Below are 7,542 nucleotides of genomic sequence, written 5' to 3' on the forward strand. Positions count from 1 at the left end.
GTTCACCTAAGGTTCACCTAAGGTTCACTTAAGGCATTCACGTCATTGCATTTACAAAAAATATTGGTTTAATAAAAATGTATTTATTAATTTTCTCTGCCAAGAAATTAAATAAGAATCTCCGCAAGAGCTCTAATCTAAGCGTGGGTACTAATTATGTAATCTCTTGCGTGGGTACAAATTATGATAGATTAAAATATTAAATAGTCTACTTTTAGATAGAATTAAAATATTAAATAGTTTTCTTTTTTTCTAATCTAATAAAATAAATTTAATTAACTAAGGCGTCGCGAAGTTTTTTATTTAATAGGTAGCATTGTTTTTTCAATTCATTATTGTCCGGTTTAAGTTCGAATCAAGTGCGAATCAAGAGTTTTTAGGTAAACAAAATCAAATTGAGGTAAAAATGTTTTTAAAGATAATTTTGTTTTATATTGTAAATTTAATGTAATTTTACTGGGGCAAAACCTGAACCCCTTACTATCCCAAAATTGAGGGTTTCTAGAAACTGGAAAAGAAAACAACAATTATTTTGTAATTTAAGGATCTAAATCCCATTTTCAGAACCCTAATTTTTCGGGTTTAAACAAGGGTTCTGGAACATCACGAATCAAGAGTTTTTGTATCTATAATATTTACTTACTCAATGGAGCAAGTAGATATTTTATTTGACTGAATCCAGTCATATATTTTACAATAAAATGTTGTACAAATTTATATTAGCAATGACGAATATATATATATATATATATATATATATATATATATATATATATATATATATATATATATATATATATATATATATATATATAATATAAATATATAAAATTTCAACAACATAAATGAAGCCTATATTATTTTAACTTTTTTTCTATATAATCCCATAATTTATATAATATAATTTTTTTGTATAATTTTTGCTTAAGTCGAAAAACGATTTGTATTTCATTAAATTAGTTAGTTGAAATGTTACTAACTAAACAAAATTTAAAATATAAAGATTTAGTAAATGGTAACCTTTTACTAAATCTTTATATTTTAGTAAAAGGTTACCATTTACTAAATCTTTATATGTATCTATAACAGAACCCCGTTTTGCAATATGGGTTTTTGTAATATATATTACTAAATCTATTATTATGAATATATATTTCAGAACCCCGATTTAACGGGATAGGATAGGTGCATTATTATGTTATTTAGGTTGTTATGTACACATGTTGTTTAGGTTTCGCAATCCCGGGCATTTAAAACCCAAAATTTCGGGCAATCCTCTAATCCGTGTAAATTAGTTTTATTCTAAAATAAAATAAAAAATAGGCTTTAATGTAATAGCACATATGTCTATGTAAAGTTTTCTTTTCGTTTAAAACTGCCAAACTGCGAAGGGACAACCCTTATATGCATAAAAAAAAAGATCCTTACAAAACGTACTTTTTTGAATCTGGTTAGACTCTTTGTCTTTACTATTCAGAAAAAAAAGAGCATTGGCGCACTGGCCTAGTAGTCTACCCCTTGAACTAATCAATAAACTAATTAACAGGCCCTTAAAATAATTTAAAACATCATTTATGGGAAACTAATATTTCACATAAATAAATATTTATTTCGATACCAACACGTATATTGCTCGATAACGCGATATCACTAAACTGTTTGCGTATTTGACTCTACTACCTTTACTTTTGTAATTTAGCCTTTGAAAATACCATACTGTAAAAGCCTATTTAATCTTTCATAATTCTTTCAATAGTCAAACCCTGCTGAATGTTGTGTATAAAAAATAAAATATCATATAGTATGCATCGTTTCCTATTCTGTAAATAACTCAATCTAAGTTAGAATTTATGATACAATTGGAAATTGATACAAATAAATTTTTAAATCAATCTAAGTTAGAATTTATGATACCATAATTTTTAAGTTTATATAGAAGAATATTATGATCTACGGTATCAAACGCTTTGCTTAGATCAATATAGACGCCTGAAGTGAATTTCTTTTCATCAAAAGCATTTATTATTGCATGATCGGTCGAATGACAGGATTTAAACCCAAACTTAATCAATCAAGAATGAGGAATCAAAAAATATCATTATAAAGCCCTGTTGCACGCCAGTCACCTTTTTTAGACTGGTGTTATGTTTGTATACTTAAATTGAATTGCGAGTCGAATGTTTATAGGCTAATGCTCTAAATTAATTGGTGACCAATGAGTTAGTGAGTTTTCTACTGGTATAGTGAAACTCTTGAGGATTGATAAACAAAGCTTATCAGCTCGAGAGCTTTTTTCTTTCTGTGATTTCAAAACTCATGTAAGCTTGATGTATTCTCGATGTTTCAAAACTCATGTAAGCTCGATTCAAATTTCATCTAAATTAAAAGGGTAAAAAACACTCTTCTTTGAATTTTCACTTCATTTGATACGCCACATAGTATGATATGTTTCATATTTATTTTTTATAAAAAAAGTTTAAATTTCCCTTGTGTTACGGCTCTGTAGATTTATACAATATATATTATATATTGTATAAATATATATATATATATATATATATATATATATATATATATATATATATATATATATATATATATATATATATATGTATATATATATATATATATATATATATATATATATATATATATATATATATATATATATATATATATATATATATATATATATATACAGCGTGGAAAGTAACGGGCGGTCAACGCCCAAAATGACTAAAATTGCTATTTTGACCTCTCAATTTGAATATTTCCTGGTCAAGGTTGACCGGTTGAAAAAAAAATGAGTTATATAACGTTTGACAAATTATCAGGATGTCTTTGAAAATGCATATACCAAAATATCATAAAATGTAAATCTTTGAAAAAATGCCTTTATTTTTTATTTTTGGTTTAATTTATCCGTAATCAATAAAACTTAACAAATTATCGACTAAGAGGCATCAAGCCCCTCTGTGATTAAAATAAATTTTTTAGATTTCAATTAGTTAAGACTCCGGAAAAAAGAAAGTTCGTATTTGAAAATGTCGAGGTTCTTTGTGTTCACCGCATTTTGGGTCAAAACATTCCGTGGGTTGACAACACGGTCGGTGAGGATATTGTTTCTTTATGAGGAGTTTTGAACAAGTTCTCGTTTGAGTTGCTTTGTGTGTCCACGCGGTCGAAGACTCTACTTTAAAGACTCTTCGTTCGGTTGATGCTGAGTGGCTGAGATGTTAACTTTAATATTTAGATAAATTTAAAATTACCAAATGAGCAATTGCTTTTTTGTTCTACTATTGACATCTTAAAAATATATATATTGTAATATAAAGTTTCGTTTAAGTAACAAATAATTTTGATAGTATTTCATAAAACGATTGTCATGATTTTATTAAATATTAGTTCAGCATCTGCCGGCGAGTGGCATTAACATTATTATCAACTAATTAACATTAGCAGTTTATAAAATGATTTTAAATGAAAATGAATAAAAGATATAAAATGATACAAATGAGATATAAAATGTGCAATAATTTTCTTTTTCAATGTCAGTAATGATTGAAGTTCTTATTTAATTATCATTTAAAATTAATGTAACTAAGAACATTTTCTCCTTCTTTTTCATTTATTTTTCTCGTAACCTTTTCCCGCAATTTCCGAAGTCATAGCAACGAATGAGTTATTTTTAAATAAATTTCAAATTAACAATTGCGAATTTGCACATTTTTTATATTATTAAATTGTAAGAGAATCGTCAAACATCAGCACTTCAAAATGGAGGCGACTAATAAGAGACAAACAACACTTTCATTTTTAACACAAGCAGAATCGGAATTAAAACCACCTGTTGAAAAGAAGAAAAAACTCAATAGTAGAAAATTACAGCTAACAACAGCTCAAAAATGGGTAAACACTACTCTTGCAAAATATAATGCCAATGATTGGCTAGAGATATTAAATAGTGGAAATTATGTTACAGCCTTAAAATGTACTGTATGTCGTCAGTATAGCTAAACAAATTTATATTTATAAAGGGTATACACTGGAATGGGGAAGCGATGAAGGTAGTTGTAGGATACAGCACAGTGCCGCAATTGATCGTGCAAATGGTTTGCAATGTCAAAGAGCCTACGAATTAGCAATGAAAAGTAAAGGAATGGATGTAAGCGAACGAAATGATAAATTAAGCAACCTGCAGAAAGAAATGCGACAAAATGATATTTTATCGGGCCTGAAAACCATGACCACGAAGATCTAAATTTAACAAGAAAAAAATTTGAGATAGCATACTTTATTGCCAAAGAAGAGCTTCCGCTAAGCATATACCCTAAAATACTACGTTTTGAAGAAAATCATGGTGTGGAGTTTGGCCAAACGTTTAGATAAAAAATAACTTGTGAAACTTTTATTGATTACCCTGGATTGAGTTTGTCAAATATCCTCAGAAATAAATTAAAAACACGAAATTACTTCATTATTTTAATTGATACATCAACAGATGTATCTGTAATCGAAAAAGAAGCTATATTTATTATCAGTTTCGATCCTACTCCAATAGGAAAGACCGAGATGAGCGTTGAGTGTTCTTTTCTTTCTATTTCTGATCTTCAATATGGAACATCTGAAGGAGTTTTCAATATAATCAGTCATTCCCTTGAATCAGAAGGTATCGAAAATTTTTGAAACTAAATTAGTTGGTTTTGGTGCTGATGGCGCAGCTGTAAATAGAGGAATTAGGACAAGTGTAAATGTATTACTTCAGAAAGAAATTCCATGGATAGCTTTTGATTGGTGTGTTGCACATTGCTTTGAGTTAGCGTTAAAAGATAAATTTGCAGAAATAAAAGCGTTTAATGATGTCAATAACATCATTTTGAAAATGTATAACATTTATAAAAAATCCCCCAAAAAGTTACAACGATTAGGAAAGCTTGTAATTACCCTTGAAGAGGGTAATTCATTTGAAATTGCAGGTATTCACCCCAAAAATCAGTTATATTGAGATTTTTTTTTCAATTTTATCTATAAAAAATACTTTATAAAATAATATACTTTATTGCGTGCTCGTTTTTATGCAAAAAAAGCTCTTTATTAAACAGTGTTTTGAGAAATAAAAACTTTTTATAAAAGAAAATACTTGTGCAATAATAAATAAAAACACGATGGATTGCACATAAAATTCAAGCATTTGATATGGTCTTAGACAAATATAGAGTATATATGAAATATCTCGAAAACATGAATGCAGATTTCAGTTTTACTCAAGCAGAAAGAGCAAAGTTGAAAGAGTATCATCAGAAGTGAATCATGGACGAATAACCTTTTATATAGCATTATTCACAGAGTTTTTATCGCCAGCAAAGTTGTTATCTTTATCTTTTCAAAACAACGAAATTGATTCCGTAGCATCACCTGGATTTATTGAACAAACTAAAAGACAGTAAAGTTCCTTGAAGAAAAAAGAATTTAATGATTTACCAACAGTCAAAAGTAACAAACAACACTGGAAAGTATTCATTCCAGGATGTTGAGCTACATGACTTTACAAACGCACTAACTTTAGTTAAGAATTCAAAATCAATGCTTGTAGCGTTAATTGCTGAATCAACAGAAGAGCTTTTGGAAGCACAAAATACAGTTCATGATATGTATGGAATGTTAATCCTAAACACTGGTGGCGGGTTTCAAAATAACACCAATGATTCATTTGCTGATGATAACATCGAAAAATTGTATGACTTTTATAATATGCCGTTACGTTATGCTGGCTTCACTGGGAGTGTAAATAATATGTTAGATACTTGGCATAACTTAGTTGATTACACTGTCAAATATTTGGCAACAGATAAAACTGAGTACCGTTAAGTATGGTGTCAAATTTTTTGGAGTTCTATCAAAAAAGATTTTTTGTCCAGTTCTACTTCTTGTTGAATTGTTGTTCGTATTGCCCGTTTCGAATGGAAAGGTTTAGCGTCTTTTTTCTCTTATAGATAGAATTAAAACTGACACAAGTAATCGCTTAACTGAAAACGGCTAAATAATTAAATTTGGGTGTGCACTGATGAAACAAATAGTGAAGAATTTGATGTGAATCCTGCCATTGAATTATAGACTGAAGATACATTGCGAAGGCCTACACAAGTCTAAAAACTTATTCAAAAAAAGCAAAAAAAAAAACTATAAAAACATTAATTGATTTAATTAATTAATTGATTAATTGATTAATTGAATCGTCATCACGCGAGTCTTTAGATTTAAAATCGTCTTTCGATGAAACTTTGGATAATAAATCAGATGAAACGTTTCTTTAAAAAAACATTTTTAAGTTACATAAAACTTTGTTTTTTGTAACTTACGCAATTATTATAGTAGTACTACATAAAACGATACTTGATTAAGTATTCAGTTTAAATTATTTTGATATAATATAAAAACGGTAATTTTTTATTTTTATAAAAAATAGAATACAAATAAGGAATACTAGTTCGTTCAATTTAATGTATCAAGTTATTTTTTTATTGACAAATTTTCGTCATGCAGAATAATTACTATGATGAAAATTTGAACCAAAAATTTTTTTGACCGCCCAAAAAGAACAATTGACCGTCAATTTTATGTATTAGCCGGTTAGTTTGACCGCTTGACTTTGATTTCTTATTTTTCATGCTGTATATTTAGACGGGTTGGAATTGTTTTGAGTTTGTCCGTTCGTGTACGCATGCGCAAAGTCTTAGAGTCAAAAACAAATCGTCGTGGGTTAATTTTTTGCTGGACTTCGTATAAAACTTCTAAAGAGGTGGTCAAAATCTTTGTATTTTACCATGTTAAACAGTAGTTATTTTTTTCCCAAGCAAAACATAATCAATAAGAAATTAAACAAATTTAAACAAAGGCTAATGATGTATTTGGTGTAAGCATAAATCGATCAGGAATAAAAGGGCAGTTTTCAAACCTTGTTATATAATTATAACATCTAATTATAAGACAAGAGTGTATCAGAAATTGAAGAAATTAGTGTTATTGCCGCATAAAGATAAATTGTATTTTAGTCCAAGCAACTTAAAATAAAAAATAAAGGAAGGCAATTAAGTAAGATTTTGATAAAACAAAGTCAATAATTATTTGTTAACAACAGAGCTTTGTGTATTTTGCTATCTTTAGAACACTTTGACTGGTCAAATAAAGAATTCCAACTACACAAAATCTGACATAGAGCCACAAAAAAAAAAAAAGAAATCTTCAAAAATATTAAAAAAAAATCAAGATTAGCACAAAAAAAACACATCTCTAATTGTAGACACAATCAATATAAAAAAAAATTACTATGATTTTGTTTACATTATTTTGACAAGGAAATATTTTACAAAACTTTTCTAAAGAACTAGCATAAAATGCTATAAGTAACTTTAACTCATATACCAAAATATCCTTAAACCAAGCCTTTAAGGTCTTTCAAAAAAAAAGTTTTAAATTAAAAAACAAAGTTTAATGGAAAAAAAGGAAAATATTTGAAGCTTTATAAAAGAATTGATAAATGAA

General features: G+C 27.8%; 1 protein-coding gene across 2 annotated transcripts in view; it reads left to right on the forward strand.

Annotated features, from left to right (window-relative positions):
• Nucleotides 1-268: 268 nt before the first annotated feature.
• Nucleotides 269-7,542, forward strand: part of LOC136080727 (uncharacterized) — a 41,439-nt gene continuing 34,165 nt past the window's right edge. Inside the window, exon 1 of one of the 2 annotated variants that reach the window (XM_065797747.1) lies at nucleotides 269-400. The gene's annotated coding sequence lies outside the window, so the exon portion shown is untranslated. The remainder of the gene's footprint in view (nucleotides 401-7,542) is intronic. The other variant, XM_065797748.1, reaches the window with a different exon arrangement.

The sequence above is a fragment of the Hydra vulgaris genome, chromosome 05 (assembly GCF_038396675.1).
Source record: "Hydra vulgaris chromosome 05, alternate assembly HydraT2T_AEP".
In the NCBI taxonomy this organism is placed as follows: Eukaryota; Metazoa; Cnidaria; class Hydrozoa; order Anthoathecata; family Hydridae; genus Hydra; species Hydra vulgaris.